An 11,807-nucleotide genomic window follows, 5' to 3' on the forward strand; every position below is an offset into this window, starting at 1 on the left:
AGTTTTGCCTTTCAATTTCCTCACACTCATTGCTTGTCAAAAATCATGAAAATTGGAAGTCATTACGTAGGCTGCATTCAATTTGAGAAGCAATTTCATTATCAACATGTCGTCTTCAAGAAAACAATGTAACTAACTAGCTTCTGAAGACCCATTTTCCATTTTTAATTCCATTGAAGATTAACATTTTAGCATCCAGAAGTTTAGTATTTTTTTATTTTCAAATAATTGAAAACACAATTGAAACTCAATTGAAAGGGAAAATTTAAAGCAAGTTGCCCAGTCCTCAAAGACTATATAACTTACAGTTTAAACTCAAAACTGGCGAAACTTTTTGTTGGGAGGTGGTAGTTTACTGGTATGTTCTGACAACCAAGCTATCTTGAGTCCTTGGCTAACTCTCTAACTACTTTCAAACTAATTCGGTAATATAAGAACTTGCCTTAGGCTGGGTGAGAGGTCCGGCGAGAGTACCTCGTTAAGGTTGAGATGTAGATGATCTTTTTGCACGCTCCACTTTCTATATATTGCCTCAGACATAATGCAATTAGAGCTGTAGCAAACCGTATGTATGCGTTACTGAGTAACGGGTACAACCCCTGGACTCGAAGTACCGAATCGTTAGTCACATAATAATCTTGCTACTCGCATGTTGCGCATATGCATTAACATGAATCAATACAACACAACATATTGTACGGTGTGTGTATGTACGAACATGCGTGCATATGTACGAACGAACATTTTCTTACGCTGCAAGATTCGTTGCGATGATTCGTGTGAGGTACAACCCTGCAAATACTCCATGCATGCGTGTAAAGAGTACTCCCTAAGGATCAAGGAGTACTCGAAAATTAACCACAATTCATATAAAAAATATGGTCCAATCAACATTGCGATGTCCTAGGGCAGGACCATATACTCCATCCCTGCATTACATCAGAGTAGCACAAAACTACTCCAACATATTAACAATGGCATTGTTGCTATATTTTTTCGTTTGTACACGCTTTTGTTCTTCACTTCTCAAATGCTTTTTCGAAATTCATAAAAACCAAGCCAAAAATTAAAAATTACATGTTGCCTCTGATGGCATTAGAACCCGAACATGCTGGGAGCTAAGAACTAACAGCGAGCATCTCTACACGTTCAGCTACAGCCAGACATGCAAATGTGGATTCAAATGCTCAACTTCAATGACATTTCGTTAAAACACGAGCAGTGATCCGATAACAAACAATAAGCTGGCGCAGAGACACGAGTTGGTCCGATACAGCATGACAGAGGAACACTTTTGTAAGTACTCCAATTTACCACAAATAGACTACATGGTCCAACGATTTTTGCAGGGAAGTGCTTGTATCAAAAGTAACGAGTAAAGTAACTATATGAAATATACGGGTGTTGATTGGATTAGAAACGAATACATACGGGTATGCAAATTTTCGTTACTTTTACAGCTCTGAGGGCTCAATGGACGCAAGGTCGCATTGCACATCCTCTAACAAATATATGTAATCTAATCTGACCTAACCTAAGCTGTGTTCGAAATCAAACCTTGGGAGGCACACTTCCACAAAGGAAATGCGCAATCCTTCCACTTCTTCTATAACCCACATTGTAGCGCGTCTTTCATGATTTCAATGCGTAGAAAAGGCAGGTCAAGAAGCATCTAAAGAAACGCGGTTGGTGCCGTTCTCATCCACCTAAATATGATGCACACGTAAGCTTGTCGTTGTAGTTTGCTGAGCTTATGTTAGGATAATTAGTTTGAGTATTTTTTCGACAATTACTATTTTTCGCCAAATTCGAACTTAAAATGGAATTCAATACGCTTCATACTTGAGTTAACCCAATTCGAAACCGTCTCCAATTGCTTTTCATTGGGACATCTCCCTTCCATTCGCATCAATCGTGTCTCTTCACACCGAAGTTTCTCATGAAATAATGCCGCAAACCTCGTGGGCGATTTCAAGTGCCCTTGAGCATAATGGAAACCCATCCAATGCTGGATCTGCGCCGTTACGTTGGATTGACAGCAGAGTTGATTAAGAAGGAATTTAATTTGCATTTACTGAATGTATGTAAAGGGATTTTTAAGCATTGCTTTGGCAGTTGAAAATTGACAGGTTGCCTGAACGGAGGCCATGAATCGAAAGGGTGAACGGCGACACATGCTGGTGCCCTTTTTCTTTAATTTTGTTGTTTATTAACTGCGGGACACTAGCAAGTGGGGTTGAAATACACTCATTTAACATTAATTTTTTGTTCGCAACAAAAAACGTAGGCCACTTTAAATCATTGTATAGGCTTACAAGTATGGAAAGCGCCATTTTGTTTGTTTACATTTGAAAACAGCTGAGATCGCCTGATTTTCAATTCTCTCATTCTCCGCACAGAGTTACATTCAAGTTTCAGAAAAAACTTTAAAATGTAAATTGAGAAATATTTTAGAAAAATGTGTTTTTATTCATTTGAATTCAATAAAAAAGAAATTAAAAATGCGTGCCAAGTCTTGCATTTCCAATAATAACGATAAATGTGTATGTTCCAGGCAATAATTTAAAATATTTGTGAAACTTATCGTTTGTGCTAAAATACATCAATGTGTGTGAAATTCGTTGTCATTGCTTTTGTTTTGAACATCATATTCGTGCCTGCCGGTGGAAAAATTAGGTAAATTTGCATTTATTTTTAAGAAAACATATAATTTAATATATATTTCTTTCCAGAGCGACATACGGACAAGGAAGATGATCATCGTTTAAACAAATGGTTTATTTTCTTGTACAAGCAGCCGTGGCCCGAGCAGCGCAAATCGTGGCAGCGAATTATAAGTAATAAGGGAAATAATAGTGCGATAAGAAACTGGAGCTCGGGGAAAACTATAATTTACGTCTCTACGCAGCACGTACGCATGTGTGGGTGGATTTGCGATTGTGGCCTAAGCAGTGGCCCGAAAAACCTTACCAAACCTGTTTTTATGTTACGCTTACATCAACGTTATGCCACAATCACGTGCCGCCGCAGCTGCAGCTACTGGCAGAGGCCCACAGGCACTCGTAAAAATTGGCCACTATTTACTGGACACAAGGTAGCAGTAAAGATATTGGACCTCATGCATTAAATGTGAGTTTAAGCTCCAACTCGATTTTCAGTACAAATTCTTGAGCTTAAGCTCACCCCTTTAGTGCAAAAATTGAGTCTGACCTTAGACTCATTTTTTATGCATGAGGCCCATTAAATCGCATAAATTGGTTGAAATGGTTGGAAGTGGACCAACAACTTGCTGCCTTCTCGTCAATTTGGTTAAGTTGTGTTGACTAACTCCGGAGGCATTATGGATCTTGAGGAGGCCAGACGGTAACATTTGGGAGGCAAAATGCTAGGATTCTTGTTCTAAGCTGGGCACTGGGTATTCACACTTTTGTTAGTGTATTGAAGCTATTGCAGCTGGCAAGAGCAACATGTTTATATTATTTTTTACAAAAATAAAAAGATGAAAGCCACTTAAAGTAATGAGTAAATTTGCGTGGAAGAAAATAAAGAATGAAGAAATTTGTATTATGAATATCGAGGAAAATCGTTTGCATTAAAATTTCTATTCAAATTTTATTTGAATTATGACATCAACAGGGATGCTTTGAAACGTATCTTTTGAAGAGAAATTTTTATAATTCTTGTGATTATTGATATTTTCTAGAATTATTTCATATTAAAAAATATATTTAGACCACCTTGAAACGATTTTAATGAGTATTCATAGCTTCATAGCAGTTACATCAAAATGCATATTTGACAAGAAAGAGTACAAGATTGCCCCGTCATAGTGGCGATGACATTTCTGTACAAAAAGTAAACAAAGCCGAATTGCATGTTAAAAGAAAATATCAGACCAGCCAATTTTCTCAATAATAAATTTTTCGATAGTAAGCGTGTTTTAATTGCGCTGAATTCTAAAAATATATGAGTGACAATGACAATTAATAAGGAAAATGTGAAAAAGCGGTGATTTTTCTGTAAGTATAAGTGAATTTCAGTACATTTAAAGTTTCTGATACGTCGTTTACTTTTAGATCAGAATTATCAAAATCGACAAATTCAAAGTAGGGTGCCACCTTTGTTCGCTGCATCGTGCATATTGGGCAAATGACGTTTTTAAATGCATTTTACATACAAACATATGTACCAGTTCAAGATAAAAAAAGAAACCAAAATTAGTAATTTTTTTATGAATGTAGTTAAAAAAAGTTCACAGAGGAAATGCCGGTAATCAATCTATCGGCAATCACATAAAATCTATGTAGGGAAATTTAGATGTCAACAGAATAATAACTACAATAAAAAGCACCACAGAAGTGTGAGAAGCAGGCAATTTTTCAATCTGAGCAAAAAATTCTTTAAATGCTGTTGTAAAAAGGTCAATACATTTCTTATAAAATAGTTTGATTTTTGATGGGTGGTATAACTCAGTGAAACGGTTATTAAAGAAAATAAAATTTTTAAAAGTAATAAATAGGAAAAAAATGCACTAAAAATGTGAATTTAAATATTTTACCCAAATTCATAAAAAATTAAGAAATCGATTTTTTTTATAAAAATGTCACTGTACAGAGCTATTTAAATCTATTTTAATTTTTAATAAATAACGTCATTAGCATATACCGTTTTTATAAATGAATCTTGTAGCGTCGCGCTATATACATACATAGGTACATATATATATTTTGGCTGGCGAAATATGTACTTTTGCCAACTAATTAATAAAGCGTATGATTCAATTTAACCACATTAAAAAAGTATTTAAATATTTTATGGCGCAACACAGCAACACTTTTTGTTTCACGAAACCCTTGAATACGAGCCTGTCAAACACTGCCGCCATCATGCTTTTCAGTTTGGCAGGCACGTCCGCTGTTTGGCAGGCACGTCCGTTGTTACAAAGAGAATAGACAAAAAGGGGCATAGGATTCCATACTTGTAAGTATATACGATGATTGAAACTACCTTCTTTTTTGTATCATGGTACCTACGATATTCTTTTTTCTTCCATTAGTGCGCTGTTGATTTCTATTTTAAAATATGCAACGTTAAGCTGGTAACACGTGTGACCTCAATTTTTCACAGTTACTCAACAAATTATAAACATAGCGACGGTATATTTAGTAAACTTGCAGACAGGTGGGGGAGGAATATATGTATTTATGTAATACATACTAGCACAAGCACTAAGCTGTAAAGTGCAGGAGATGCAAATTTAGGAACTTAGAACTTTTTTATTAAAATATAAATCAATCCAAGTCAAATTGACCAATGCGCCATGGGCCAGCAGCTAATAAAAAGTGGCGAAAATATGAAGCCATTGATCGATTTTAATGTGACTTCGTAAAGGGGGTTTTTATGATTTGGAAAATTCAAAATTGCAGATCCACTATGACAGATGACTTAAAAAAAGATAAAATTTTTATGAAACTGTCTGTAAGCAGGTTTATGGGGTAGCTGATTACAAATCTGTAGGATGGTTCCGTATGCAGAAGTGCAGCTTCTGACTGCCATTCACCTGGGAGTGGTCAAAAGTGTTTATTTTGCGTACGGTTCAAGTAGCAACTCACTTACGTCCAGATCTTTTTATCAACGTATCCTCTGGGTAGCGACCAAACACGCGTTTAGGAGCGCACTACAGTGATAAGGCCAGATTCAAACGCCGCCCAATGAAAAAGGAAAAAAAGCCACGGATGAGACCTTCTTATTTTGATAACGACCACGGCAAATGTATAAAGACTATAATTTGAAGGTATGCACTTGGAAGATCCGGACATCACCGCCATCCAAGAAATTCGATTGACGGGACAAGGCAAGGTGATCGTGTAGCCTTTCGACGAGTTCTACAGTTGTCACGTTAAGGAGCGGAAATTCGGTGTTCGAGTTGTGGGAGAGAGACTCCGTCGGCGAGTACTGGCGTTCACCGCGGTAGACGAACATCTATCTACAATCCGCATCAAGGCGAGATTCTTCAATATCTCGCTCGTCTGCGCCCATGCCCTTACGAAAGAGAAGGACGAGGCATCCAAGGATCTCAAAATTGTGCTTGGCGATTTCAATGCCAATGAGGGAAAGAAAGGGCTCTTTGGCGCCACGGTTGAAAAATTCAGCTCCACGACGAAATTTCCGACAACGGACTGAGGCTGATCGACTTCGCCGGGGCCCGAAACATGATACATACTACCATTGCTAGTTTCATGCATAAAAAGATCCATCAAGCCACTTGTCTGTCTCCAGATCGGAGAACGAGAAACCAAATCGACGGCACGCTTCCTGAGTTTTAGACGTACGTACACTCTGAGGACCAAACATCGACTTGCAGCACTATCTTGTTGCAGCCAAGATATGTACCCCCCTCTGTGCACCAAAAAAAATGTGCGCCCAACAATGCAATAACAACAGACGGCCAATTTATTCGCGACCTCTCAAGCAATAAAATGCTCGTATATTTATTTTTTATAAGCAACAGAAATAATTGCGGTGTTCACAGTTCATTCCAAATGGTGTCTCAAAATGTAGATGTCAACATTTTGCGACATTTTTAGCATCAAACTGTGATGCTAACTTTACTGGTGTTGCTAGACATTTCTTCTTTGCGTCCATTATATGTCACCTTTCGATATTGGTTAATTGCTAATATTTCTTCTTTACCTTGCTTTGTTTGTTTGCATTAGCCATTGCGCTCAAATGAAATGCAAATACGGAAAACGTCCCCATTAAAGAAATGTGTTTGGTGTTGTCATAATGCAACCCTGCTGTGAGGTTGAGTGTGACAAAATGTAGACAGCGTCGTTTTCCAATTTTGTATGGAAAACAACAACACCACAGATTTTATTGTTAGAAAATGTCGCAAAATGTAGACGTCTACATTTTGTGACACAATTTGGAACGAACTGTGAACATCCCAAGTGAAAAAATTTCTTGTGAGCACGATTTTAAGCTTTAATAAAATGTAAAAGATTTTACAATCTCGCAGCTCTGCTCTAAATAAATGAAAAATATGTACTACATACATATATATGTATGTATGTATGCACTGTTGTAGTTTGCTAAACTATTCTTTTCGCTTTCTTAATCACAATATTTTATAATAGTTTGTTTTTATGAAGTATTCTTCAATATTTTAGCCGTTTATTTTGAAAGTGACAGACGTCACTTGACACCTATTGTGCTTAAATGGCCGTCTACTTGTAACCGTATGCATCTGTAAATCGCTCTATCGTCATAAACTAACAACCTTTTGAACGAATGCCCGGTCATTTAAGCACAAGAGGTATGAAATGACTTATGTCATTTCCAAAATAAACGGGTCATTTCAGTACATACTTAGAGAATGCATTGCAAAGCACTTAGTCAACTAATTAATCTTAAAAGTCACCATAATTTATTGCGATTTCAAATAAATTTGGGGTAGTAAATGTGCACACATACGTACACACGTATTCATATGATAAAAGCTTTCCACATTAAACTGTTTTTTATTAAAGGATATTTAAAATTGACCAGTAATTTCATATAGGCAAAAACCATATGATTAATTGAAATTGGAGTTTAGAGATAATTTTATTATTTATTAGTGAGACTGAAGATATCTCTGTATATGCATAGAATTTATCAAACCAAATAGAAAAATATGCAATGCAGAGTTTCTACAAGGCAATGAAATTACGAAAAATGTGTGCCATTCAAAAAATGCCATGTGGAAACGAATTTATTGACAATTTTTCTAAATGAGGCGTATTCTTGTTTTCGTACTAATCGATAACACAGGGAAGCACTGATTTTGATGCAGCAAATGTTAAAGCTGTGATAGACTTGTTTGTGCTGATTACGAATCCATAAGTATAAAGTTTACATCAACTCCAGATTTTGAGAAAAAAAGTGTCGAACCATTGCGTTTTTTTGCAATATTTGAGAAGCTCTAACAAAACAAAAATAAAAGGCGGTAGAACCTTTCACTTAAGCCTAAAAGCTAGAACTCTCTTCTACTATCCCTGAAAACATTATCCTTGACCTGAAGGTCACTTATAGTCATTTATTGAACAATAAAAAAAAATACTGGAAAATTGTGTTATTGAAAAAAAAATGGACAAAAATCAGTTTTTGCTGTGCATAAATGAATGGTCGCCGCGAATAATGTTGTAAGCGACATAATTATAAGTTTGCAGGAATGGAAAAAAACATTTTTGATGACGCACATAAAGTCATTTGATTTAGTTTTCCAATTTTTCGTCGCAGCAGTCTCTAAGGAAACTTGTCCGTAAATTAAATTATATATATATATACATATATATATCTTTCAAGTCAAAAAAAGATTTACAAAATTTTATTGATGGAAAAACGTTTTATATCCAAACTTCAATGGATGATAACACGTTTTTCCAGTAAGCGTAGCATCTTTGCTGGTGGCGCTTACAACCTTTTTCGACAAATTAATGTAATAAATATAGCAATAAGAGGTCTTTTATTGCTCATCATAGGCCATTTTATAAAAATTGGAGAAATGCTTTTGAATAGTCTCCAATTTGAAGGTTGAGCATTGAATAAAACAAGCGCAGTTGAAAATCTGCTGAGTACAAAAACAAAATTGATATTAGCACAGCTCCTTCACTTACACCGTTTTTCCACACTACCGTTTCGGGTAATATTTTTTTAATACCGCTTTCCCATTTCTTCCTGAATATTCTTCCCCGCTATTTCTTAGCCTCTTATTTTTCATATCTTTCCAATTTCCGAAATTAACTTTACGTTTTTTGCCATTATTGCACTTTTCCAGTCACTACTGACTTTGGAGCGTAGGTTAATGTCCGAAAACTGATGAGAAATTGAGAAAATTGAGAAATTTCGCGACCTTATAATACGCGAGAGTATTTTTAACCGTAATCTGCGAAAAAACTAGTTTTGAGTAAATTGGCGCTTACAACGTTATTCGCGGCGACCATTCAAATGACTATAAGTGACCATAGAGTCAAGGTGCCGGAATGGTATCAGGGGTTGTAGTCGAAAGTTCAAGCCTTACTTAGGGTTTACACCGGACAATATTGTCAAGACAATTATGTCAAAATGATGTATTTGTTGTATACACGGCGAATTCATATTACAACAAACACATAATTTTGACATAATTGTCTTAACAATATTGTCCGGTGTAAACCCTAAGTTAGTTGAAGCCTAAATGTAAGGTTCTATCACCTTTTGATTAATAGCGATATGTACTTAAACTTGAATAAATGGCTTTAATACCGGGACAGACATCTGTTACTTCTTCATAACATTTCCAAAATACCATATGTCTGTCACCAAATATTATAATATTCTTAAGAATACTACGTGAGAAACCCAGTATTTTTTTTAAATAGAATACAACTTGCCGAAGGTTGTAATTTTGTGGTATTCTCATTGTGAATGGGCATTTCGCACTGAACATATCCAAAAAAGATAGATGTCAGCTGCTCATTTATCAAAAACCCATTGAAATTTTAGCGCGATTTAAGCCAAAAGTTTATACCGCAAGTTTTGATACAATTTATAAGCAATTTTCGCATTATTTTCGCATTTATATGTTTATGTGTTCCTCATCAGAAACGTATGATTTGACACTGAAATATTAAGTTAATGTCTGTTGCTATGGTAGCATTTTAAATACTACAATAAATTTACCAGAATGCAAATATCACCATCAGATAAATTTGCAAGGATGGTACTTTCAGGGATAGTAGTCGAGAGTTTTACCTTTAATTTAAGCCTAAAGCCCAAAATACAATAACGCAGTGGCAGTGGCAGCGGCAGTTTTTCGAAATCAGCTGTTTATTAGAAAGTGTGGTGTCCAATGAAGCCACTCACAATACAGCAGTGGCAGCTAGCAGTACTGCTCAATTTAGCCCAAATTCTAAATTCACTGCTACTGCCTTCATCGCAGCAAACTTCGCATGTTGAATTTGACATAAATGAAACGGAGCCAACATCTGTTGATGTCACTGAAGCCTAAAAGGCAACAACAAAAATGTAAACAAACAAAAGGGAATGTCAAAAAAAGCAGTCACTGACAACGCCGTATTCTGTTTGCTAATGGCAGTGACTGCCAATATTAGCAGTAACAGCTGATTTTAAAAACTGTCACTGCCACTGCCCCTGCGCTATTCTATTTTGGGGTTATGTATGTGGAAGGTTCTATCTCCTTCCATAAGCTTCTCAAATATTGCAAAAAACGCGATTTTTTTACACTTACACTCAATGTAATGGCATAGCCAAGGCGAATTCATATAAGGCGCTATTATTAGAACACCTGACACTGGTACAGTAGAATGTCAGCCAAGACGAAATGGAGTGTATTTTTTTGTGCAGTTTAGAATATAGCAGGTCTTCAAAACTAAATGACAAAAACTACATACCAGTTTTTTTCGTTTGGACATCCCAAAGTACCGAAAAGCAATAGCAAAATACATACGATTTTTATATACATATATGCACTAGCAACCACCTTATTAAAATTTAGATGTGCATGATTCCTTAGACGGTGCCCATGCCAAATTTCTCCGAATTTTACACAAAACACCTCCGATTTGTGAATTAATATTTTATTTTTACAGTTTGACAACTTCAGCTCACGAGCAAGTTTTTCGTGAGCATCCCCACCTTAGACCCATCCTAGTAGCCACGATTGCATGCACATTGATGACCATGCGCTTAAATAAAGTTTGATGTAGCGTTATCAGCAGTTTGCAGTGAATTTATTTAAAATAAAACACTCTAAACTCACATCTAATGCATTGAGTAAAACTTTATTTGAAAGTTAAATATGCAGACGCGTAAGTAGAAGAAGTTTAAATAAAAACTCGTTGTAGCTGCCATGATACAAAAAAGAAGGTAGTTTCAATAAACAACTTTTTGATTAAAAAGCAGATTTTTGACAATTGCTCAATTGTAAAAAATCGAAGCGGCGTTACCCAATTGTAAGTTTTTTGGTGTGGGAGATTTTATATCCTAAATTTGGGATTATAAAGAAAATAGTTGTATTCATATATACCTTTTAAGAATAATCAATATCTTGTCTTAAAAACGTTTAAATTTAACATAAAATTCGATACCAACTTGCCAAATCATTATTTTAATATTAATAGAATTTTAGTGAACATATTTTAAAATTTTTTTAGTGTCCTCATGTCATCTCATTATTTCACAATGTAGTTTTCTATATCGGATACGATGATTCTGATGTAATTCAGACACTGAAATTACACATTTCGTAATACAATATTGTCTTTGTCCATTTGACAGCAAATGGAATTTACTTTAGGACCCATGGGCCTAAAATTTTTCCAGCAACACATATTGTTTTCACATGAAATTTTAACACACCCAAAATTGAAGTATAAAATAAATAGATACAAATAAATTTTCAATCAAACTGATTTGTGTAGTCCAAGGGCGTCTTTAGTAAATGTTTGGAGGCTGTTTTAATATATCCTATCTTATTATATATTTCTTAGCTTTTCTACATTCTGAGAAGTTGAGAGAATGAAGTCAAATATTCTTTTTGGGTCAACTATGATGTTTGATTTCATTTTTTGCAATCATTAGTTCATTTCGCTTGAGGAGTCGCAATGCTCATACCGGCTGTACCGACTTTTTGGAAATTTCGGACACAAATTTTCCAAGAATGGTTATAGGCTAAAACAAACCCGATATCTAAAGGGCGTGTGGAACCTCCCATACAAATCGAATTTTTCATAGTGCATATCTCTGGAATTATTTGTGGTAGAGTC

The 11,807-nt window shown here is 35.5% G+C and overlaps 1 long non-coding RNA gene across 1 annotated transcript; it reads left to right on the forward strand.

Annotated features, from left to right (window-relative positions):
* Window positions 1-2,590: 2,590 nt before the first annotated feature.
* LOC118741662 lies at window positions 2,591-3,479 on the forward strand. Its single transcript, XR_004993318.1, has 3 exons — window positions 2,591-2,676; window positions 2,733-2,921; window positions 3,031-3,479. It is a non-coding gene; the product is annotated as an uncharacterized LOC118741662 (long non-coding RNA).
* The last annotated feature ends 8,328 nt before the right edge of the window (window positions 3,480-11,807 follow it).

Source organism: Rhagoletis pomonella, unplaced genomic scaffold (assembly GCF_013731165.1).
Source record: "Rhagoletis pomonella isolate Grant_MI unplaced genomic scaffold, Rhpom_1.0 Rhpom_scaffold_00006, whole genome shotgun sequence".
NCBI classification, from domain to species: Eukaryota; Metazoa; Arthropoda; class Insecta; order Diptera; family Tephritidae; genus Rhagoletis; species Rhagoletis pomonella.